The sequence below is a fragment of the Elaeis guineensis genome, chromosome 2 (assembly GCF_000442705.2).
Source record: "Elaeis guineensis isolate ETL-2024a chromosome 2, EG11, whole genome shotgun sequence".
NCBI lineage: Eukaryota > Viridiplantae > Streptophyta > Magnoliopsida > Arecales > Arecaceae > Elaeis > Elaeis guineensis.
In genome coordinates this window covers 91,368,869-91,395,319 of record NC_025994.2, presented here as the reverse complement: position 1 = coordinate 91,395,319, position 26,451 = coordinate 91,368,869, and the positions used below count along the sequence as shown (strand labels likewise).

At 44.8% G+C, this 26,451-nt stretch overlaps 1 pseudogene; it reads right to left on the bottom strand.

Moving 5' to 3' along the window:
- Positions 1–562: 562 nt before the first annotated feature.
- Positions 563–26,434, bottom strand: LOC140855303 (mannose/glucose-specific lectin-like; annotated as a pseudogene).
- Positions 26,435–26,451: the final 17 nt, after the last annotated feature.

Genomic DNA, 26,451 nt, shown 5'->3' with positions numbered 1-26,451 from the left:
CATCCTATTGGCAATCTGGAATAATTAGACCAAATAAAGCTTCTAAATAAAACCTCAGCGCCTTAAGTCATTAGTTCTCCCAAATTTTTATTTTTAATCTGAGTCTGAAAATTTTTATTTTTAACCCAACTTTGAAATGACCGATTATCCCAAATTTACAACTCGATGTCATTGGCAAGCCTTTCACTTATCTCGGCATTTCTGTTTCTCCTAAAAGAATTGTTGAAAAAAATGCAATCCGGTTCTGAACTCATAAACATATAGCATTATAGGAGCCTTCCGATTGCACCAGCAATTAAATATATACTCCAAGTCCAGATCCAATTGATGCCTCAATCTTTTTGTCCATATGGATGCAACCTACCAATGAAAATTAATAGGATAATAACAAAGGGATCAATTCTTAACATCTCCATTTTTTACGAAGGGGTAAATCCTAAGCAAGCATACATAGTCGATAGCACAGTTCAACAAGACAACAACAAACAGAGCTTGAAGATAGCATCTCCATTATTCATTACAATGCAACCATAAATAGAGATCCATAGCTAATTTGGAATAACTAGGCCAAAGTGGACTTCAAGTAGAATCCAAGAGCATCAAGCCATTGACCTGCGCGTCCAAAGAAGCCAACAACTTTTCCAACTTTCACAGGAAGGGAAAAAGCAGTTCCTTTCTCATGACCGTATGGCCCAGAGGTGCCGGTGGTGGTCACAGATGTAAGCGACTTTATGACGGTGATGCCATGATAATTAACATAGTAGCCAGATATAGCTTTAATGTTATTGTTGGTCCCAAGATCAATCTACAAAAACAAAATGAAAAACTAAATTGCAGGCCTATATAATCATATATATCGCATTTTCTATATTAACGTCATGACATTTTCTTGCAAACATTTTGATGAAAAAGAAGGCTTCCTGGCCTTAAATTCCTTTCCTTGGATCCAAAAATAACTCGATTTAAAGAAATAATAACGATGATACGATGATGGCTATAATATTAATGATAATAATGAGATTAGTAAAACATTCACATCTTATGATGAACATAAAGATGGTGCGAATGAAAACATTATCCTCTTTGGGTTTAAGAATATTGAACTACACATCTGTGGCCACCAGGTGTTGGATTTTGACAAGTTCATCTAAGTAAAGCCTATAATAATCATATGTGTTGCCAAAGCAGGTTTCATTGCAGCCAGGGAAACTACCCACATATTGACTACCTTTAGCGCAATGCATCATTTAAAAGCATAGACGAGAATATATGCCATGAAGTTCATATACTACAGCTCCAAAGACGTACCACATATTTCTTACCAAAAAAAAAAGGCGTGCAACATAAAAAAAAAAAGGCGTGCAACATAGTTCACTCAACCAGTATCCCATGTAGTCCTTTTTAATTATTTCCTTCTTCAGTACGTATATAACAATGTCTATTGATAATTAATTTGAAGGATGCATTAAACGAGATTGTTCGCCAATTGATTGCTTTCATAACATTTATTTATTTTCGTTAAATCATTGAGATGGTGGCAAGCCTCCTGTCATTGACTGCATGCGTATCTATTACGGAAGCCTACAAATTAATTAACTGGCATAGCGGTTAAACAAGTATCAAAACAATAGAAAAAACTAATTTTTCCAAAAAATATTAAATTAGAGGGGAAGACAATCTTAGAGCAAATAGTACCTTTGTAGAATTGCCCCCTGCACCTCCATACCTAGGAGACCAGCGGGCTGTCTCACCATCCATATACTGGAAGGTAATTGAATCAATGACATCCCCCACGCTAATTTTGATTTTGGTGATCGCCAGAGCATTCTCAAAAGACTATGCAGTCCCACCAGATCCACCCCATGGCCCGATCACAATGGCAGGCTGTAACAGTAGACATATTAGCTTTTGTTGAAGATAATATATAAAAGAAACTACGGATGATGAAATTAGTCGCACCGCAAGGTGAGCGAATGAAGGGATCATGGGTAATTATCAAAGAGTTATGGACGTGCATGCATAATATGAGGACAGTAGTAATGGTGAATATGGTAGTATGAACCGGCCAATTAATAAAGCACGTCTAGCCATGTGAGCGGAGGGAAGTCAGAATTTTTTCTTCTAGAGAAATTATCGGATAGACTAAGTTCATTATAGATCCAAGGTAAAATTACACTTACAATTATTTCATCTTAGGATCAAATGAGTCTACCTAGCGTGATTTTATCTTAAGCTCATGGTGAATCTGATCCATCAATAAATTTTTTTAAGCAATTCCACGTTATGTATACCGGACAGCTATTCGCAATTAGGAGCTAGAGGACTACGTCCATTATCGAAGAACAAAAAACTTCTTTTCCTTGAGGAAGAGCTAAAATGACCTTTTTTTTTTCTCAAAAAATAATTATACAAAAAAAAACTGTATTAGTTGGAAGTTTTCAAAGTCATTCCGATATTTAATTGAGTGCAATTAGGTTATGCAACTTTAACATTCATTCAGCTTCGGATCCTAGTCATGGGTTTTGTCCTACTGTCATGATGGAATTGTCGCATCATATCACCCTCTACATCATCTGCTTCTGCTACATAAGCAAGTTACTTGATATTATGTGAGAATTCTATCACAACAGCAAGATGGAATTCCCAATCAGGATACAAATTAAATAAATTTGAAAGTTGGGTGATCTGATGGCACTAAATTAAAGTTTAGAAAAATTTGAAAATCTTGAAATAGTTCAAGATTTTTTATATAATTAATCCAAAAGGAACTTCACATGTTTATATAAATCTCCATATTTCGAGAGCAATATAACGTCAACTGTATGTATAATTTAATTGCTATTAATTAATTAATTAGATCTATATACCACTCAATTGCTCTAGATATTTGTCTAAGTTAAACTATAACTTTGAACCTTGTCAAATTTTTCAACTTGGATGAAGCTTCAAGTAAATAATTTGATCAAATGCACTATGTTGAGCACCGCTTGTTAGCTGACAATTAGTTTACCATCTCATATAAATAAATAAATAATTATTTTCAGAAAATATAGTGGCAATGCCATCTTTCAAGTCCGACTCAAAAGGTTTTTTCGAGTGTACGTGGTAAAAGAGGGGTGCCAATCGATATACCTACTAAGGTGAAGTATTATTACAGGAAGGCATTTTTGTAAGCTAAACTTATAATGGGCCTTATCGTTGGATTTATTTGAGATTTTAATCATCTAATTCTCAGATGCAAATTGAAAGATCTTTTTCACCTCAATAGATGTTTTTATATAGACCCCAATTGCATCAAGTAGGTCACCTGAGCATCCATGGAAGCCGCTGATCCAACCTTTATCTTTCGGAACAGAAAATTGAGTTTCTTTCTCTTGGCTATAAGGGCCATACTCACGAATGATGGTAACAAAAGTGAAGGACTATAAAATTATCTTTCCTACGTATGCACCGTAATAGTCCTTCATGGAGATGATGAACTCGGTTGGTCCAAGCTCAATCTGTAAAAGAAATAATAATGATGATAATCATAATAATAATATTGAGATCAGTAAAACTTTCACATGCTATGATGACATAAAGCTCATGTGATCGAAAACACCATCATTTTTGGGTCTAACAATATTTAACCATGCATTCATCGCCATTAGGTATGGGATTCTGAGGAGTTCCACTATGTGAAGTCTAATACTTTAATTATATAAGCTGCCAAAGCAGGTTTAGTTTGTTACAGTCAGAGCCATTACCCGCATATTGACTATCCTTAGTGCAATGCATCATTTAAAAGTATCAACAAAAACATATAGCATTCAGTTCATAGATTGCTACCGCTCCGAAAACAATAACGTTTGCTCAACCAATATCACCCAACAAAATTGTTGGCAATCCCGTGGGTTTTCTTCCCTTCTTCCATAAGGTACACACCAATGTTCGTTGATAAGTAATTTAAAGGATGAATTTAATAAGATTGTTCGGCCCAGTAATTGCCTTCATTATATATATTAATTATTATTATTGAGATAAGTCAATCGACCTCCGATTCAAATCAACCGACTGCCGACTTCGACTCAACAACAACCGACTGACCGGACATACGACTCCGACTCTACATCAGCTGAATATGCGGTTCTGACTTTTTATTGACCAACTGAGCGAACCGTACTGATCTATTGCCGGCTAACCGACTCATGATTCGACTACTACCGATTGACAGCGGATGATTTAGACCATCGGCATAACAGAACTACTAGCTGATGGTCGCTCATAGATTTTACCGACATATGGTCGATTCTACTGACATATGGTCGGTCAGTCAACTCAGATATACCATAACCATCACGAACAGTTACTGACCACATATCACGGTGTGATCAGTGAGAATTAACGATTCACTATGTGATTATGGTCTGATAATTTAGCACCATAAAACACGAAACCATGTACGACGTTACAAAAATCTCATCTATAAAAAGGGGTAAGAGAAACAGGACTGATAAGCCAAGTCTGGGCCAAAACTCTGCTACTACTTACATTCAACTCCTGTTCACTCTCTCTGATTTAGGCATCGGAGGGTCCCCACTGGACACAAATCCAGTCTGCATGGACACTGTTTTGCAGGTGTTCGTTCCCAGCAACAGGCGACGGAGAGTTGGCTGCAACAGATTGGCGCTCAAGATAGGGGAGCAGCAATCGTATTCACTATGGCAAAAATCAGGGCCCAGCATTCTACTGCAATCGGGTCGGCGAGACACTCTTCCTGTCGGAAAGAGGTTCCTCCCCCTCCTCGAGTAGCAGAGCCTAGTTCTTCACATCCTGTGATCACTACGGACGTTCAAATCACAGCAGATGAATGTCCTCACAAAGGCAGTCAAAAACCTCCAACAACAACAAACTCAGCAACAACAACCACCGGTAGAGCAATCGGTGGCACAATCGGTGCCGTCCACGCACAACCACCATCATCCACGACGATCACCATCTCCTTCTCCGGAGCGACCATCTCGGCTTCCCCATCGAGACGAACAATGACATTCTCGATACTCTCAGCGTACCACTCATCGTTCCCGACGTTCTCCCTCTCCTTTCCATCTCAATAGTATTAGGAAGGAGAAACGATCGCGAACGCCCTCCGTGTCTCCTTCAAACTCGTCGAGTGGTTCTACCCCCAAAGTTTCTCAATGGTGATTCGATGATTTTGAACGTAAATTCTAAAAGATCAATCACCAACTCGCTAAGCTTCAAGTGGAAGGTCGGAAGTCCTCCAACGACTATGACTTCCACACCGTCCAGCCGCTTTCTCGGCACGTCTTGGACCAACCGATCCCATCTTGGTTCAAGATGCCTCAGGTGGAGCCATATGACGGATCCACCGATCTGATCGACCACCTTGAGAGCTACAAGGCTTTCATGACGATTCAGGGGGCGACCGACGCCCTCTTATGCATCGGCTTCCCGACAACTCTTTAAAAGCTACTCGAGCCTGGTACTCCGGGCTTCAGTCGGAAAGTATATATTCTTTCGGACAGTTAGAACATTCTTTCGTGGCTCACTTCAGCACCAGTCGAAGGCCGCCACGAACTTCTGATAGTCTCTTCTCGATTAAGCAAGGAGAGACTGAAACACTTCGAGATTTCGTAGCTCGTTTTAATGCGGCCACGCTTGAGGTCAAAGACCTCAATGAAAACATGGCAATCTCGGCCAGGAAAAGAGATTTGAGAGGATCTTGATTCACATATTCTTTGGACAAGACTCTCCCCCGGACTTATACCGAACTTCTGGAGCGTGCATACAAATATATATGTGCAAACGAAGGAGCTTCTGACTGGCACTAGATAGAAAGCAAAAGTTAGAAGAAGAAGAAACAGAAGAAGAGAGGAGCTCCGATCGAATCAAGTCAGCTATCATCTAATAAGTGAGCTTCATCTCGATGATGGAGTCCAAGGTCGGGTTACAGCAGGTATGACTCCTATACTTTTCTTTTCGCTCCTCGTGCACAGATCCTTATGGAGATCGAAGGAGCAGAATATCTACGACACCCCCACCGATGAAAGCGTTATCGAGGAGCCACGATCGGAGGAAGTATTGTCAGTACCATCATGATCACGGTCATGATATCGAACATTGCATCCAGCTCAGAGATGAGATAGAAGTCCTGATTCGATGAGGCTACCTCAAAAAATATCAAAGAGATCCGCCGACTCAACCTCCTGCTGATCGACGACCTCAACTGCAAACTGAGGAAGCTGTAAATAATCAACCGACTGTAGGGGTGATCAACATGATCTCCAGACGACTAGACGGGGGGACAACTTTCGAAGATGAGTCGGCAAAGCTACGACGACTCAACAATGTAATAACTTTTTCGGAAGAAGATATTCAGAGAATTCAGACTCCCTATGATGATGCTGCTGTTGTTTTGGCAACAATAGCGAACTATGATGTAAATTTTTTTTTGTAGATAATGGAAGTTCAATCGATGTTTTGTTTTATTTGATTTTCTTCCGAATGCAACTACCGACCGACCGACTCAGAAGAGTCTCGACGTCACTGATCGGCTTCACAGGAGATTCTGTCATAGTGGAAGGAGAAATTTCTCTCCCCTTAACTGCTGGAACCAAACTACAACAGAGCACTATTTTCATAACATTTACTGTGGTTCGAGTATCTTCGGCTTATAATGTCTTACTCGAATGATCTAGGCTGAACGTTCTGAGAGCAGTGGTTTTGACATACCATTTGTTAGTCCAATTCTCGACAAGATATGGAGTCAGAGAGATGTATGGAGATCAACAACTCATCCGACGTTGCTTCTTTGTCTTCACCCAAAATAATAAATCTGAAGACTCTTTTTCTGTTGACAAATTAGACCAAAGAGAAAATCAGGAGAGGGGTGAACTGGCTGAACAACTGATTTCCATCCTGTTAAAAGAAGAAGATCCTGAGAAAATGATCCGAATTGGATCACAATTATCCGACTCAAAATGGCAACAACTAATAAAATTGCTCAGAGCCAATGCCAATATTTTTGCTTGGTCGGCCACCGACATGCCCGGGATTCCTTCAAAAATAATAACTCACCGACTTAACATCAATCCAAATGTTAAGTCGGTGAGACAGAAGAAGTGACATTTTGCTCTTGAAAGACAAAAGGTCATTGATGAAGAAGTCGACAAGCTCCTCGCAGCAGGCTTCATCAGAGAAGCTACATATCCTGACTGACTTGCCAATGTGGTAATGATAAGAAAAGCCAATAGAAAGTGGAGAATCTGCATCGACTATACTGATCTGAATGTAGCTTGTCTGAAGGACAGCTTTTCATTGCCAAAGATTGATCAATTGGTTGATGCGACTTCTGGCCACCGACTTTTGAGTTTCATGGATGCCTTCGCTGGATATAATCAAATCCGCATGGCATTATAAGATGAAGAGCACATGACTTTTGTGACTGACAAAAGTATATACTGCTACAAAGTAATGCCTTTCAGTCCGAAAAATACTGGTGCTACCTATCAACGGCTCGTCAACAAGATCTTCAAGACACAGATTGGACGGAACATGAAAGTATATATGGACGACATGCTGGTGAAGAGTCTTCAAACTTCAGATCATGTTCAAAATCTGGAGGAAGCTTTCAACACACTCTGACGGTATCAGATAAAATTAAATCCGACTAAGTATGCATTTGGGATAATCTCTGAGAAATTTTTTGGATTTCTTGTTTCACAATAAGAAATCGAGGCTAATCTCAAAAAAATCAAAGCCATTATCAACATGAAGCATCCGAGTTTAAAGAAAGAGATATAGCAACTCAATAGAAGGATTATTGCGCTCAGCTGATTTATTTCTATGTTGGTCGAGAGATGCTTGCCATTCCTCAAAACTTTGGGACAGACGAAAGATTTCTCTTGATCGGATGAATGCTGACAATCCTTCGAAGACTTAAAACAATACTTGGCTTCTCCATCTTTGCTCACAAAACCAAGGGTCGGAGAGACATTGTATCTCTACTTGGCAACTTCGGCAGAAGCAGTTAGTTCGATGCTCATCCAGGAGGATCAGAATTGAATCCATCGATCAATCTACTATACCAGCAAAGTACTTCACAATGTCGAAGTTTGATACTCAAAGGCAGAGAAAATGATCTATGCCCTAATCATATCGGCACAAAGATTTTGTCTGTACTTCCAAATCCATCCGATTGTAGTTCTGACAGATCAGCCACTGAAGGCAATCTTACATCGACCTGACACATCAGGTCGGATGGCAAAGTGGGCAGGAAAGCTTGGCAAGTTCGACATTCAATATCGTCCACGACCATCCATGAAGGCACAAGTCCTAGCCGATTTTGTCACCGAATATACTATATCCGACAATAAGCCAGAAGATACAGATGACAACATAATAAAAGAGGCTACGACTCTCAAACCTGACTTAAAGTTGACCTGGGTGCTGCACATTAATGGAGCATCTAATACATAAGTTAGTGGAGCTGGCCTCATACTCACGAATTTCGAAGGGATAGTCACCGAGTACGCCCTTCGATTCAATTTTAAAGCCTCAAATAATCAAGCCAAATATGAAGCACTTTTGGCCGGCTTGAAGATAGCTAAGGAGCTTGAGATTTACAGTTTGAAGGTCTTCACCGACTCGCACCTGATCGCTGGACAGGTGAAGGGTGAATTTGAGGCCTGCGATCATATTATGATGAAGTACCTTCAGAAGATGAAAGATTTTATGGCAAGCTTGAAATATTTTGAGATATTTCATATTCACAGAATCAAAAATACTCGAGATGATGTACTTTCATGACTGGCTACTACCGCTTTTAACTCACTGGTTCGGATATTTGTTGAATACCTCGAACAGCCAAGTATTGATAAAGTCGAGGAGGTATTGCAACTCACTATCGAACCAGGCTGGATGCATTCGATCGTTCAATACCTGACCGATGGGACCCTTCCTACAGACTTCTCAGAGGCTAAACGACTTCGATGGATGGCCTCTCACTATGTAATAATGAATGATTATCTTTACAAAAGATCATTCTCTCTCCTCTTGCTGAAGTGTTTAGGACCTACAGATGCCGACTATGCACTTAGAAAAGTGCACGAAGGAATTTGTGAAAATCACTTGGGGGACAAGTCTCTAGCTTATAAAATTTTGCACAAGAATATTATTAACCCATCATGAAAAAAGATGCAGCTGAACTCATCCGAAGGTGTGAACCATGTCAAAAGTATGCAAATATACAACATCAACCGGCTAATTAGCTGACGTCGATTGTAGCACCATGGCCCTTCGTACAATGAGAGATTTACATACTTGATCATTTTCCCCCGACATCTGGTCAGAGAAAATTCATAATGATTGTCATCGACTACTTTACCAAATGGATAATAGCTGAACCTCTGGTGTAAATCACTGAAAGCAAGATGGAAGACTTCATTCAAAAATTTATCATTTACAGATTCGATTTGCCACACACCATCATCATCGATAATGGTCGATAATTTGACAACTAAAATTTTAGAAAGTTTTGTGCGAAATTTTATATTACGCACAAACTCACATCGATCGGCCATCCATAGTCAAATGACGAGGTGAAAGTAACCAATCGGACAATCTTACATGGGCTAAAAATCTGACTGAATAAAGTCAGAGGCCTCTGGGTAGAAGAATTATATCTGATCTTATGGACGTATCGAATGACTCCCCACATACCGACTGAGAAATCCCTCTTCAACTTAGCTTATGGGATAGAAGCAATGATACCGCTTGAGATCGGATTGCCGTCAACAAGAGTGGAGCAATATAGTGAGCCGAGCAACTCCGAATATCGAAAAGTCGACTTAGATCTCCTTCTAGAACTCTGACAGCAAGCTCAAGTTTGGATAGCTGCATATCGGCAAAGGATAGTCCGGTATTACAATGCAAGAGTCAAGTCGAAGGTCTTTCAAACAGGAGATTTGGTCTTAAGAAAAGTAGAAGTCTCAAAACCCTTGGATCAAAGAAAATTATCTCCGAACTAGGAAGGACCTTACAAAATATCCAAAACTCTTAGATCGGACGCATATCAGCTAGAAACTCTTGAAGGATCGATAATTCTCCGAACATGGAATGCCGACAACCTGAAGATGTATTATCAATAAAGTTATCGATATGTATATTATTTAAAATACAACTAGAATTTTAGAATCGTAAGCCTTTGACAAGTTTTATCAACTACTGACTATATGTCGGCTTCCATTGCTAAAGTCGAGCTATCTATTGTACTTTGACACGAAGTTTATCTCAGTCTCTACAGTAAAAATCGAAGAATCAACTACTTTGGTGATGACTGTATTTCGGTTCTCATGCAAAAATCGACATACCGACTATAATCTCAATCGATATCGACTACACGAATTTTCACCGCAAAAGCCGAATCACCGATTATACTTCGATTCTCAATATTGGCTCTCCATTGTAAAAATTGATTATCGTCAAAAGACTAATATGCCGACTTAGTCCCAACTAAGCGGAATGAAAAATACCAAAACGATCAAGATCGGATTGAAATTATACCGACTAGGCTACGGTCAGTCGAGGGATATTCGGCTTACCACCGATTATCAGATAATTCGACATACAAGCTCGATCAAATATCGGGCATGGGATATTCAACCTACAATCGTTATCCTAATTTCTATTAAGTACATCAAAATGACTACGTGACTGATGGACATTCTGCAAGTCCTACGGAATGATCGGGTCTCCGATTATTGTTTGGTGGTTATTCTACATTGCAAACATTGTGAACAAGTAAAATAAGAGCCTAAACTTAGAAGGATAATACTTTCATTCATTATCAAAAAAGGAGTTACAAAATTCGACCGAAGTCCGACTACAAATATCAGATTACAGAAAAAAAAAGGAATACACCAACTAAGCTTCGTCATCATTCCTGTTCCTTTGCTGGGGTGTAGCATCATCGACTTGAACGATTTCGAGCCCAGTTGGTGCTTCTTCTTAAGTCGGAGTAGCTTCTTCTTCAGCAACTCCATCTTCTGATCTTGGAGGGACAATGCTGCTCAAGTCAAGGTTCGGATATAATTTTTCGATCGTATCTCGATCGTCTTCATACCTGACGCAATACGACGCGCAGGTATTTTCGAGGATCTCTTTCATATATTCTTTCGAACCTTAAAAATTCTCGACTGTCGACCTAGTGCTTCTCTTGCCAACTCTGCTTCCGCCTTTGCCAAATCGGTATCAGCTCAAGCAGAGGACAATTCTTTTTCGGTCAGTGCTAACCTTTTCAAGATGGCCTGATGACGTTCACGTTTGGCTTTGAGTTCTTCGATGCATCCATCTCGCTCTCGTCGAAGTCGATGGATAGAATGCTTCTTGCTCTTGACCTGTGACTTAAGAGCCGAAATAGCCCCATGAGCCGACTTAAGTTCGGCTCTCGAGGATGCCAAGTCGTCGGTTAGTTGAAAAACTTTCTCTTGAAGTTTGGCTTCCCGCTCTGCCACTGACTTAAGTTGTTCAAGTGCAGCTACTTTCTAAGCATCGATGGCTGCCACCTTATTCTTCCACACACTACGGATGTCAGCGAACTTCATGTAGCCGGCCTCCAGATCAGACATGTCATGGATCAACTGCAAACAGAGGATAAGTTGGGTTAAAAAAAAAACTTTACCAAAGATACTTACCCCAATGATTGTCGGATAAAAAGATGAAAATATTTCGACCACCGATCGTTTCCTCCAGCGCTCCTGATCAGTCGGAAGAAGAGTCGTCTGGCACAGTCACTTAGCCAGTACAGAATTAACCAGGGTCGATTCATTGACGGGCACTTGGAGGTCGAAGTGCACCGTATGGCCTTCCGATGCTGCATCATCCACCGATGCCATCGAATTTTTCCCCCGACCTGTTGTCGGTGGCCCCATGTTTGAAAGTGAGAGAAAGCTTGAACTTGACTGCATCCCAACTGAAGGAGCAACTGATGCAGCCGCAGATTGTTTGGGCTCTCTTGCCTCAGCCCGAACCTCCTCAGATGGTGGGACTACCGATGTTGTTTCGGTAGTCCCTCTCACCGTCCTTTCCTCAGATGATGCAGTAAGGAGCACTGTCGGAGCAGATAGTGCCAAGATTGGTTGGGGAACCGATGCCGATGGGGCATTGGGTTCCACGGCCAACATTGAAACACCGACTGGAGCTGATGCTTCTTCGACAGTCGTGAAGGTCCAGCTTCAGATGCTGTCCTCTTCTTGGCAGCGTGCTGACGAATGTCGGCATTCGACACTTGCACCCTCTGCTGCATGGCTGCAATTACAATGGAGGTTAGTACAATTCAGCAAGTAAAAGAAAAGTCAAAAATAACCGACCAACTATACTATACCTAGACGAGGAATCGAACTAAGGCCGATGTCATAAAGGGCCTGTTCGGTTACAAGCTCTTTCTGTTTCGGCACCGACATGTCTTTCAGTCGGTGAAAGTCCTCCTGGTCATCGATCTCTACTCGGCTGTTGTCATTGGGACCGGTTCGTGGATCACCCCAATGAGAAGGAAAACCCCAAGGAAGGGAATAAAAAGCAAAGAAGAACTAGTTCTTCCATCCACGAATGGACGATGGAAGACCGGTAAAAAAGGATAGACCATTTTGGGGGGTTGAAAAATCACCACCCTCGGGCCTTTGGATGAGGTCAGAGGACAAAGAAGGCTCGAAAAAGAGAAGGACGAGGCATGGTCGGCAACATCCGACACAGCAAAGCAAAGTTAATTATCAGTCAGACCGAGTTTGGTGCCAGCTGAGCCGGACAAAGTCTATAATAATCCAAAATATTTCGGACAAATTTTGAAATAAAAAATCGAAGATCCGCTCGAAGATCTTCGATGTAGAAGGCCACCTGGCCCAAAGGTGGGTTATTCACCCGACCATCGGCCCCAGAGGTGAAAAGTTGAAACTGCTCTGGGATACAAATCTGCTTTCGGAGCCGTTTAATATTCAGTTCTGAAAGTGAAGAGGCCTCCACATCCAGACTCGACTGGGATTCATCAGTCAGATTCTCTGATCTTCCCGAGAAGGAGAAGCCCTAGTCATGAGAACAACTCTGAAGAGGATAGAGACTTTAGAAGAAAAGACTCGAAAGAAGGATGAAGTTGATCTGAAAGATCGGAGCGATAACCTTGGACATTGGGGCAACAATCCGGCAGAGTTTCAGCAACAAAAATAGTGAAAAGTGATATTTGACTGAGAGCAACCATTTATATAGGATCCCTTAACGATCGAGATGAAGGTGGTCAAATCGAAAATCTACCAGATGACGACATGTGGCAACATCTGGACTGACTATTGATTGGAGGGTTCGACGCACCTGTCCCAGATTGAGCCATGTCATCTCTATCTGCGTGAACAATTTCGATCTAATAACATTCGGATACGTGGAACAAATCTACTTGTCAGAATCATATCATCAGACACCGAATCGACTTTTCGAAACGACGTCTGACACTAACAACTGATACCGAATCATCCAGTCAGTGTGACAGATGATTGTATCTGCCAACATGATAAAATAGCCGATCATCTGTATCTCAAAGAAAATAATATCAAAATCAGGATTCGATGTGATAAAAAAATAACTCCCTTCGTCCAATGTGACAAACTATGTGGTAATATACACGATGACTCATCTTGAACTTGAGAGTGGGGGGCAACTGTTGGGGTAAGTCAATCGACCCCCGACTCAGATCATCTGACTACCGACTTCGACTCAGCAATAGCCAACCGACTGGACATACGACTCCGACTCTACATTGGCTGAATATACAGTTTCGACTCTTCATTAACCAACTGAACGAACCGCACCGACCTATTGTCGGCTGACCGACTAATGATTCGATTACTACCAATCGACAGAGGATGACTTAAACCATCGGTATAACAGAACTACTAGTCGACGGTCGCTCATGGATTCTATCGACATATGATCGGCCAGTCAACTCAGATATATCATAATCATCACAAACGGTTACTGGTCACATATCACGGCACAATCAGTGGGAATTAACGATTCATTACGTGGTTATGGTCCGATGATTTAGTGCCATAAAATACAAGATCACGTACGACGGTTACGAAAACCTTATCCATAAAAGAGAGTAAGAAAAACAGGACTGGTAAGTCAATTCTAGACCAAAACTCTGCTACTGCTTACATTCAACTCCTGTTCACTGACTTCCCTCTCTGACTTTGACATCGGAGGGTCCCGTCGGACACAAATTCGGTCTGCGTAGATGCTGTTTTACAGATGTTCGACGATAGACGATGGAAAGTTGACCGCAATAATAATAATAATAATAATAATAATTATTATTATTATTATTATTATTATTATTATTATTATTTTGTTAGATCATTGATATACAGTGCCAAGCCTTGCTGACATTGTCTGCCATGTCTATTACGGAGGCCTACAAATTAATTAACAGGCATAGTTGTTAAATGAGCATCAACACAATAGAAAGGAACTAATTTTTTCATAAAAAATTAGATTAAAACAAAGGGAAAAGGCCATCTTAGAGGAAGTACCTCTGTAGGCTGGCCTCCGGCACCGCCGTACCTAGGGGACCATCGGGCTGTCTCACCATCCATATACTGGAAAGTAATTGAATCAATGGCATCCCCCACGTTGATTTTGATTTTGGTGATCGCCAGAGCATTCTCAAACGACCATGCACTCCCACCAGATCCACCCCACGGTCCCAACACAATTGCACCATCCTCTCTGGTAGCCTGCATGCAACAGTAGATATACAAGCTTTAGTTGAAGCAAGGATATAAAATGAACTCATGATGATGAAACTAATTCCACCCTAAGTTCTTGGATCCTACCGTTGAGAAATTATGCTGATTACAAAAAAATAAAATTTTCTACGATATTCAAAAAGTATCGTACGATATTGTATATATATTGAGACATTCATAAAAAAAAAATAATTATATAATATTTATTTAAATTATTCAAATATTTTTTAAGTTTATTTATTTATTTTTTAATATTTTAATATGCACGTATAAGCATGTGCGGTCACTCATTTTTTGATAGACGTTTTCGAAGTATGCACGATATCCTACGATATTTTTTAAGTACAGCAAAGAATTCACACATACGGTTATTTATTTTTTAATAAATATTTTTGAAGCATGTATAGTATCTGTTGGGTATAAAATATCCCTCAGCCGAAGTTCATGTCAGGAGTGACCCCCCAGGGGTTCTACCGACGTCCGACCTTCAGCGACATCTTTTCGAACCTCTCCGACGGCCGAGCTTCCGCAACATTCCCAAATTCTGCCGACGGATAAACCCCCACCAGCGTCGACCGGATTCTACACGATGGACGGACCCCACCCAAGTTTCTACCTAGAAGACTTCATCCGGACTCCTAAGGGAGCCGGACCTCGTTCCCGACTCCAATTGCAGGAAGACTTCATCCGGACTCCTACGGGAGCCGGACCTCGTCTCCGACTCCGACTGCAGGAAGACTTCATCCGGACTCCTACGGGAGCCGGACCTCATCCCCGACTCTGACTGCAGGAAGACTTCATCCGGACTCCTATGGGAGCCGGACCTCGTCCCCGACTCTGACTGCAGGAAGACTTCATCTGGACTCCTACGGGAGCCGGACCTCATCCCCGACTCCAACTGCAGGAAGACTTCATCCGGACTCCTATGGGAGCCGAACCTTGTCCCCGACTCCGACTGCAGGAAGACTTCATCCGGACTCCTACGGGAGCCGGACCTCGTCCCTGACTCCGAATGCAGGAAGACTTCATCCGGACTCCTACGGGAGCCGGACTTCATTCTCGACTCCGGCTGCGGGAAGGCCTCATCCGGACTCCTACGGGAGCCGAACCTCATCCTCGACTCCAATGGCAGGTAGCCTTCGTCCAGGCTCCTACGGGAGCCGGACCTCTTCCCTGAGCTTCGACTGCAGGTAGATTTTGTCCAGACTCCTACAGGAGCCGGACTCCTTCCCCGAACAGGTAGACTTCGTCCGAGCCCCTGCGGGAGCCGGACTTCCACCCTGAACTCCTTGTAGGTAGACCTCACCCCGAACTCCTACAAGAGTCGGACTCCGAGCTCCTACAGCAAATGACCCTCGCCTGTAGTGTTAACGCTCGAGGCACCCAACGGTAGAAGGCTCGCCGGCAACATCCGAGCTTCTCTCAGATGGATAGCTACTTCTCTCCGTCAGGCACCTCAATCGAACTTCGGCCGATAGGCCTGGGCCCCCTGGCAAGCCACAGTAATGACCACGACTCTGCTCCACTTCCTGCGATGGATTTCGTGCGGCTCCATCACTCCCTGACAGGCCACAGTAACGGCCACGACTCTGCTTCACTTCCTGACGGATTCCGTGCGGCTCCTCCACTCTTTGGCAAGTCACGACAACGGACGCCGCTCTACTTCCCGCAACAGACTCCACATGGCAGATTACGGTGATGGCCATGATTTCACTCCACTACTCTTCATAACAAGCTCCTCCTGGCCCCGAACGGTCCACTGCCAGACGGTTACAAACGTCGCTATCGGTCTATTGCACCCTCCGCCTATAAAAAGGGGACTCCAGATATGTTATTCTTTAAGCTCTCATTTTTCTATCTCAAAACTCTGCTAAAATTTTTGTTCGAGCACTCCATTCTTGTTGAGGCAGAGAACTGACTTGAGCGTCGGAGGGTCTTGCCGGAGCACCCCCAACTCCGGTTTAGACTTTGTTTGCAGGTTCCGGTGGCGACCGCGACTCCCTTGACTCCAGCTTCTCCGACGCGGGTGGATTTTTAGACCAACAGGATTGGCGCTAGAAGGAGGGGCGTGTGTCTTCGCAGTACCCTTGTTCTTAAATGAGCGCTCAACGGGACCGCCTTCGATCATCTTCCCCAATATCCTCTCCTCCAGTTTCCTGCCTGGCCTCCACCTGATGCCTCCCCGAAGGGCATCCTCCAGGTGGCCAATGGCCTCCGCGGCCAGATCTCGGCGAGCTCCACAAGCCCCGGCCCCGTCTCCAGTCTCCCAGGCTCCTCCTCCTCCGGCAACAGCAGTCGGCGTGGAGCGGTTAGATAATCAGCTTCCGACGGATTTCGCCAACACCATCTCGGGAGAATCCCGATAGGGAACAACCGGTGTATTGGCCGGACCTCCCAAGCGACAAAGGATTGAGGAATCCATAACCTTTACTGAAGAAGATGCTCGGGGAGTTCAATTTCCTCATAACGACGCAGTTGTAGTTTCTTTAAATATAGCTAATTATGATGTCCGCCGCATTTTTGTCGACAATGAAAGTTCGGCCAACATTTTGTTCTACGATGCCTTCTCAAAAATGTCCATTCTTGACGACCAGTTGGAGCCGATTAGCTCCCCTCTGGTAGGGTTTACCGGCGATGCTGTCCCAGTGGAGGGGGTAATAACTTTGACTGTAGCTGCGGGTCGATATCCAAGACAATCCAGGGCTTTGGTGAATTTTCTGGTGGTGAGGGCGCCGTCAGCCTACAACGCAATCCTCGACCGACCCGGCCTCAACGCTCTTCGGGCCGTGGTGTCAACCTACCATTTGAAATTAAAATTTCCTACCAACCAGGGGGTCGGAGAAGTCAGGGGAGATCAAGCCCTGGCCAGACACTGCTACAACATAGCCTTGCAAAGAAGTGACCAATCTGACCTCTGTCCGGTTGATGGGCTGGACGCCCGCGACGATCTTGCTGAGGAAAGGGGCGGCCCAATCGAAGATCTGGTTTTGATCCCTTTGAACGATGGGAATGCGATGCATGTGGCGAAGATCGGCTCCAACCTGGGGGAAGAGGTGCGGACGCAGCTCATTGATTTCCTACGAAAGAACACGGACATTTTTGCTTGGGTTCCAGCAGACATGCCGGGGATTGACGCAGAAGTCATGGAACACCGTCTGACAGTCGATCCAAAGCATCGACCGACGAAAGAAAAAATCTGAGGTCATGCACCGAAGAGGCAGAAAGCGATAGCCGAGGAAGTGGACAAACTCCTGAAAGCCGGATTCATTAGAGAAGTCAATTATCCTGACTGGGTTTCCAACGTTGTCCTAGTCAAAAAGGCAAACGACAAGTGGAGGATGTGTATAGACTTCAAAAAGCTGAATAAAGCATGTCCAAAGGACAGCTACCCTCTGCCCAGAATTGATCAACTGGTAAATGCAACCTCGGGCCATGAGCTTCTCACCTTTATAGATGCATTCTCTGGCTATAATCAAATCAGGATGGTGCCAAAAGACGAAGAAAAGACTGCTTTCATTACTAACTGTGGCCTTTACTGTTACAGGGTCATGCCTTTCGGCCTCAAAAATGCAGGTGCGACCTATCAGCGGCTGGTGAACAAAATCTTTAAGGAGCAGATCGGCCGCAACATGGAGGTCTACGTGGACGACATGTTCGTAAAAAGCAAATCTTCCATAGACCACGTCGCCGACCTCGAGGAGACCTTCAGCGCCCTCCGAAGATATAAGATGAAGCTGAATCCGACTAAATGTGCTTTCGGAGTGACCTCGGGGAAGTTCCTGGGCTTCATGGTATCGAGGCACGGGATTGAAGCCAATCCGGAGAAAATTCGCGCCATCCAGGAGATGGCACCCCGAAGTCGATAAAAGAGGTTCAGCGCCTTACAAGGAGGGTGGCAGCCCTGAATCACTTCGTTGCGAGGTCGGTCGAACGGTGCTTACCCTTCTTCCAAACCCTCAAGCAGTCGAAGAACTTCTGTTGGACCACTGAGTGCCAACAGGCGTTCGAAGAGCTAAGGAGCTACCTCGGTTTGCCTCCGTTGTTAGCGAAGCCCGAGCCTGGAGAGGAGCTGTTTTTGTACCTAGTGGTCTCCCCTATGGCTCTCGCAGCGGTTCTTGTCAAGGAAGAAGCAAAAATTCAACGGCCGATCTACTACATCAGTCGCACGTTGAGAGACGCCGAAACCAGGTATACTAAATTAGAGAAACTAACTTACGCCCTGTTGATTGCAGCCCAGAGGCTCCGACCCTACTTTCAAGGGCACACCGTAATGTTGCTCACCGACCAGCCGATCAAGGCGATTCTGCACCGGGCAGATGCCTCCGGGAGGATAGCGAAATGGACGATCGAGCTTACAGAATTTGACATCCACTATCGACCTAAACCGACAGTGAAAGCCCAGATACTGACAGATTTTATAGTAGAGTGCACTATCTCGGAGGAGGCCGAACCTGAACAGGGTGAAATTAACGGCCTGGAGCCCCGACCGAACTCCCCCGAAGAAGAAGCAGACCCCCCTGGTTGCTTTTGGGCCCTCTACGTGGACGGATCTTCCAACATGTCGGGCGCAGGCGCGGGCCTGATCTTGATCAGTTCGGAGGGAATCGTCGCGGAGTACGCTCTGTGCTTCAAATTTCCCACGACAAACAATGGAGTGGAATACGAAGCTCTGATCGTAGGATTGAGGATCGTCAAAGAATTGGGAATAGATCGGCTCCAAGTTCACAGCGACTCCAAATTGGTAGTGGGACAAATCAGCGGAAACTACGAAACGCGGGAGGACAGCATGGCTAAGTATCTTGAAAAGGTAAAGGAGCTCGTCCCCGCCTTTAGTAGTTTCAACACCAGGCAGATTCTAAGGATGAAAAATACGATGGCCGATCTTCTCTCCAAGCTGGCTACGCTGGCTCCGGCTGAATTGCCCAAGGGTGTTCTCTTTGAAGTTCTGAAGTGCCCAAGTACGAAAGAATCGCGGCCCGTGATAGAAATTGACCATGAGCCCAGTTGGATAGACCCACTGGTGGCATATCTCAGAGATGGGGTTCTCCCTCATGATGCAAAAGAGGCTCGGAAGGTTAGAAATCAAGCCTCCCGGTACATCCTTTATGAGGACAAGTTGTACAAGAGATCATACTCTTTGCCCCTTTTAAAATGTCTCCGGCCTTCGGAAGCTGACTACGCCTTGTGGGAGGTGCATGAAGGAATCTGCGGAAGCCATCTGGGGGCTAGATCCTTATCCCACAAGTTGCTCCGCCAAGGGTATTACTGGCCGATAATGTATCGTGACTCAATTGAGTACGTCAGAAAGTGTGACCGATGTCAGAGATATGCCAACATCCAGGGACAGCCCGCCGCCGAGCTTACACCCTTGAGTGCCCCATGGCCGTTTGCACAATGGGGAATGGATATCCTTGGACCCTTTTCCGTGGCGTCGGGGCAGAGGAAGTTCCTCCTAGTAGCAATTGACTATTTCACCAAGTGGGTTGAAGCCGAACCACTGGCAAAAATCATAGAAGCTAAAGTGCAAGACTTCATCTGGAAGTCCATCGTTTGTAGGTTCGGCCTGTCGAGAACCCTAATTACTGATAGTGGGCGGCAGTTTGCGGGAGTGAGATTTGCTGAACTTTGTGAAGACCTGAACATCTCCCACAACTTCACGTCGGTAGCCCATCCTCAGGCCAACGGCGAAGCTGAAGTGACCAACAAAACTCTACTGCAAGGAATCAAGACAAGGCTCGAAAAGGTGAAGGAAACTTGGGCAGACGAACTTTAGCATGTGTTGTGGGCATATCGAACTACCCAAAGGTTACCCACGGGGGAAACCCCCTTTGCTCTAGCCTTCGGAACGGAGGCCGTTATCCCAATTGAGCTCAAGCTCCCGTCGGCATGAGTCGTGGCATTCAGCGAACATCACAATCCGCAATGCCTTAAAGCCAACCTCGACTTGTTAGAAGAAAAGCGGGAGGCAGCTCAAGTTCGGATGGCAGCCTACAGGCAAAAAGTCGTCCGCTATTACAACTCCCGGGTCAAAAACAAAGTCTTTAGAGCAGGGGACCTGGTGCTTCGACGAGCCGCCATCTCACAACCTCAGGATCGAGGGAAGCTTGCCCCAAATTGGGAAGGCCCGTATGAAGTCAAGGAGGTGGTTCGGCCCAGAACTTACTACCTCAAGGAGCTCGGAGGAGCAGACCTCCTGCGACCATGGAGCTCGAAAAACTTACGAATGTATTACTGATAACTTTATTTTAAATAAAAGTTTTATATCCACATGTCTTCTCTCTTGGCACGAGCCTATATCAACAGGACAGTCAAAACAAACCCTGTTAGGGACAGGAGGAGAACCTTGCCCTAACTTGAGCAAAGTCGAAGGCCCGGTTACCCTTAGACCGGATGGGGGGAGAGGCCCTGCAACGCCCATATGTGCCCTCACGGTCCTGTTAGGGACAGGAGGAGAATCTTGCCCTAACTTGAGTAAAGTCGAAGGCCCGATTACCCTTAGACCGGATGGGGGGAGAGGCCCTGCAACGCCCATATGTGCCCCCACGGCCCTGTTAGGGACAGGAGGAGAACCTCACCCTAACTTGATCAAAGTCGAAGGTCCGGTTACCCTTAGACCGGATGGGGGGAGAGGCCCTGCAACGCCCATATGTGCCCCCACGACCCTGTTAGGGACAGGAGGAGAACCTCGTCCTAACTTGAGCAAAGTCGAAGGCCCGGTTATCCTTAGACCGGATGGGGGGAGAGGCCCTGCGATGCCCATATGTGCCCCCATAGTTCTGTTAGAGACAAGAGGAGGACCTCGTCCTAACCTGAGCTGAAACCATCGCGTCAGAAATAGGGGAAGAACCTCATCCTAACACCAATTAAGGTCTGGTCATTCAAAATCGGATAAGAAAAAGGGAACCTCCCCAGCGACCCCTCCGTGCTCTCGCAACCCCACTAAGAGCAGGGGAAAAACCCTCACTCGAGAAAAGGAAAAAAGAGAAGGAGTTAAAAAGGAAAGCGACGAACTACATCAGCGACAAATGGAAAATAAATTACACTAAAAATGCAGGGGACCTCGTCTCAGCAAGAATGGGGGTTCTCATCAAAAATCTCCGATCTCTAAAAGAGCTCTCGATGCAGGCCAAGGATAAGACAGCTTCCTCAGGACGACGAGAAGCTTAGATCTCCGAGCTCGAACTCTGAAAGGAGGCGTCAAACTCGAGTGGTCCCGGACAAATCAGCGGCCATAAATAGAAGGACGGGTCAATGCGACGGTGATCGGGTACCTCCAAATGGCATCGATATCGGACATGGCAAAAGCCGAAGGAAGCTAGGCAAATGACAATTCAACACATGAGTAAAAGAGGTACCGAAAAATTCCCTTCTCATGTTATTTACTAAATATGCATTACAGAGCCCTTAAGGCTGAGGAAGAAAGATGACCGGAAAAGCGAGCCGACGCGGCAGCGACCAGTAACCTCCGGACGACACCGACAAAAAAAAAAAAAAAAGAGGAAAAAGGAGGGAAGAAGAGAAAGAAGACGAAAAGGAAAAGAGGGGGCTTAAATAAGCGACGGGGCCTGGCACAGTTATGGTGGCGGATGTCCCTAGGTCTACCAATGCCTGCCACGTGTCCCACTCACCGTGGCGTAGGGCTGACCGCTGGCAGGACCATTCTGGTGTGGCACTTGGGACTATGCTCCGGTGGGAATTTCGAAAGGACTCTTCGGATCGTCCTAATTGGAAAAAGACTCCAGCACGCGCGCATTAAATGCCAGGATATCTGAGGGCAATCGTGCACAGGATTCAAGGGGACAGCTTCGGCTGTGAAAATTCTTCTGTACTTCCTTCATTCGAAACTCGAACTCGGAAGTAGGGGGACTGGTGTTGGGTATAAAATACCCCCCCAGCTGAAGTTCGTGTCAGAAGTGACCCCCCAGGGGTTCTGCCGACGCCCGACCTTCGGCGATATCTTTCCGAACCTCTCCGACGGTCGAGCCTCCGCAACATTCTCAAGTTCTGTCGACGGATAAACCCCCACCAGCGTCGATCGGATTCTGCACGACGGACGGACCCCACCCAAGTTTCTACCTAGAAGACTTCATCCGGACTCCTACAGGAGCCAGACCTCATCCCCGACTCCAACTGCAGGAAGACTTCATCCGGACTCCTACGGGAACCGGACCTCATCCCCGACTCCGATTGCAGGAAGACTTTATCCGGACTCCTACGGGAGCCGGACCTCGTCCCCGACTCCGACTGCAGGAAGACTTCATCCGGACTCCTATGGGAGCCGGACCTCGTCCCCGACTCCGACTGCAGGAAGACTTCATCCGGACTCCTACGGGAGCCGGACCTCGTCCCCGACTCCGACTGCAGGAAGACTTCATCCGGACTCCTACGGGAGCCGGATCTCGTCCCCGACTCCGACTGCAGGAAGACTTCATCGGGACTCCTACGGGAGCCGGACCTCGTCCCCGACTCCGACTGCAGGAAGACTTCATCCGGACTCCTACGGGAGCCGGACCTCGTCCCCGACTCCAATTGCAGGAAGACTTCATCCGGACTCCTACGGGAGCCGGACCTCGTCCCTGACTCCGACTGCAGGAAGACTTCATCCGGACTCCTATGGGAGCCGGACCTCGTCTCCGACTCCGAATGCAGGAAGGCTTCATCCGGACTCCTACGGGAGCCGGACTTCATCCCCGACTCCAGCTGCGAGAAGGCCTCATCCGGACTCCTACGGGAGCCGGACCTCGTCCCCGACTCCAACGACAGGTAGCCTTCGTCCGGGCTCCTACGGGAGCCGGACCTCTTCCCTAAGCTTCGACTGCAGGTAGATTTTGTCCGGACTCCTACAGGAGCCGGACTCCTTCCCCGAATAGGTAGACTTCGTCCGAGCCCCTGCGGGAGCCGGACTTCCGCCCTGAACTCCTTGCAGGTAGATCTCACCCCGAACTCCTACAAGGGCTGGACTCCGAGCTCCTACAGCAAATAACCCTCGCCTGTAGTGTTATCGCTCGAGGCACCCAACGGTAGAAGGCTCGCCGGCAACATCCGAGCTCCTCTCAGATGGATAGCTACTTCTCTCCGCCAGGCACCTCAACCGAACTTCGGCCGACAGGCCTGGGCCCCCTGGCAGGCCACAGTAATGGCCATGACTCTGCTCCACTTTCTGCGACGGATTCTGTGCGGCTCCATCACTCCCTGACAGGCCACAGTAACGGCCACGACTCTGCTCCACTTCCTGACAGATTCTGCGCGGCTCCTCCACTCTCTGGCAAGTCACGACAACGGACGCCGCTCCACTCCCCGCAACAGACTCCACGTGGCAGATCACGGTGATGGTCACGATTTTACTCCACTACTCTTCATAACAAGCTCCTCCTGGCCCCGAATGGCCCACTGCCAGACGGTTACAAACGTCGCTATCGGTCTATTGCACCCTCCGCCTATAAAAAGGGGACTCCAGATACGTTATTCTCTAAGCTCTCATTTTTCTATCTCAAAACTCTGCTAAAATTTCCGTTCGAGCACTCCATTCTTGTTGAGGCAGAGAACTGACTTGAGCGCCGGAGGGTCTTGCCGGAGCATCCCCAATTTCGATTTAGACTTTCTTTGTAGATTTTGGTGGTGATCGCGACTCTCTCGATTCCAATTTCTCCGACGCGGATAAATTTTTGCACCAACAGTATCGTAATGATATCTTACGGTACAAATAATTTTCTTTATCACCTTGCTTTTCAATGCACGAGCGAATAAAGGTATACTGGGTACTTATAGAGCCGTAGACGTGCATGTGTAACGCGAGGACAATGGTGGTGGTCCGACTGGCAGTGTGAACTGGCCGATCAATTGAACTCATCCAGGCGTGGGAGCAGGTGGCGGTTGGATTTTACATTAGCTGGCTCCGTGCGACTGGATAGGGATGTATCAGCCGGAACCCGATTGTATCCTTCGTCCAGAAGAGGGACCCGACTTTCTTCGCACCATTGACCGTCGATCATCCACTGCAAAATGTCAAAGGGTTCAAAATTACGTCCTTCATCGACCTGCACATTTCGTGGAGCGAAATGGAGATGATCCTACAGTTGACAGGCGCGAAGGAAGGTGTAGCCTTCCTTCGGGCGAAGGATAGAACCCCAATCCACATCAGCCACGTGAGAAAGATGCAGAATCCACAGCAATATTCGCGCCACCCACCTTGTCTTCTTGTTTATGTTTTTATTTTTGGTGGCAGTGTACGAAAGACGTGGGCCACGTGAGTGAGATGCTTTTCTTTTCTTTTTTTTTTTTTTTTGTTTGAGTTAAAGGATTACAAAAGTCCACCAACTTCATTTAAGAAAATTTAGATACAGAAAAACATCCAAAACAGCTCTTAGAGGTGGCCCCAAAAAATAAAATAAAATAAAATAAAAATTACCGGATGATGGAGAGCTCGCAAGAAAGGCGCCAACAGTTACAAACAATCAAACATTTATCGACCTATCGGATGAACTTCTTCGATAGCATTAATTGCTGGGACTCCAAAATTGTTCAAGATTTTTTTTAACATATTATTTTTTTTTATTAATATAATTTAATTTTTTAATAAATATGTGGAGGTACTTTTCATTCAATGCCTATGGCCCACTCAGAAAAACATAAGGAGAAACAACCTACTTAGATCTCATATTTTGGCGCTAATAATAAACGATAACCACGCACGATTTATCATATAGAACCGGACTAAATAGTCCACAAATTCAAGATAGAAAATTTTCACTTGCCATTCTCAAAATAGGTCACAACCATATGTGGTTGTCATGTTTTGTTGTCTGCTTCTTTTTTCTTTCTTAAGAAAAGGCAAGATAAGCACCATCAGATAATGGGCCAGTTGATGTATAGGACCTAGGTTTTAGGTTGTTAAGAGGAGAGACACACAGAGAGAGAGAGAGTCAGAAAAAGATGCATAAGAGATCAACGGCGAACAAAATTACAATAACCAATTTAGTTTGCAAGCCAATCTTATTTAATTGATGTCAATGATAATTTAAAATAAACATATCAATCTCATGTGGAATGTGCGTCAAGCTCGCAAGAGAGGATGCCAACCACTAAACCATGGCCTACACACCTTATCTTCACATTTAAATTTTTCGGTTGCTAGCATCTATGAACATAGGCCACGTGAGATGCTATCTTTTCAAGAGTTAAAAAATTAAAAAAATCCATCAATTTCATTTAAAAAAATAAAGATACAAAAAAATATCTAAGACAGATGCATCAAGTAAATAAATAAATATAAAAAGATAAAATATAGATTACAGGATGGTGGAGAGCTTATTACAAGAAGGATGACAACAATTTCAAACAATCAAATATTTAGGATGCATTTATTATAAGAAAGATTTATCTTTACTTATTAGCTGGTGATTGGATGTATTTATTGCATATCTAAAAATTATATTTAATATATTTATATTTTTTCAAATATTTATTTATAATATATTGATATATAATAATATTTAATATAAATAATATTTTTTATTGATAATGCATTGATATCTGAAAATGATATTTAATGCAAATAATATTTTTTGTTTGCCTATGTAATGATCCCGTGGTTCTAGACCATGCCAGTAGGTTCTGGGCCATACCAACGGGTTATAGGTCATGCCTCTTTACGGTGGAT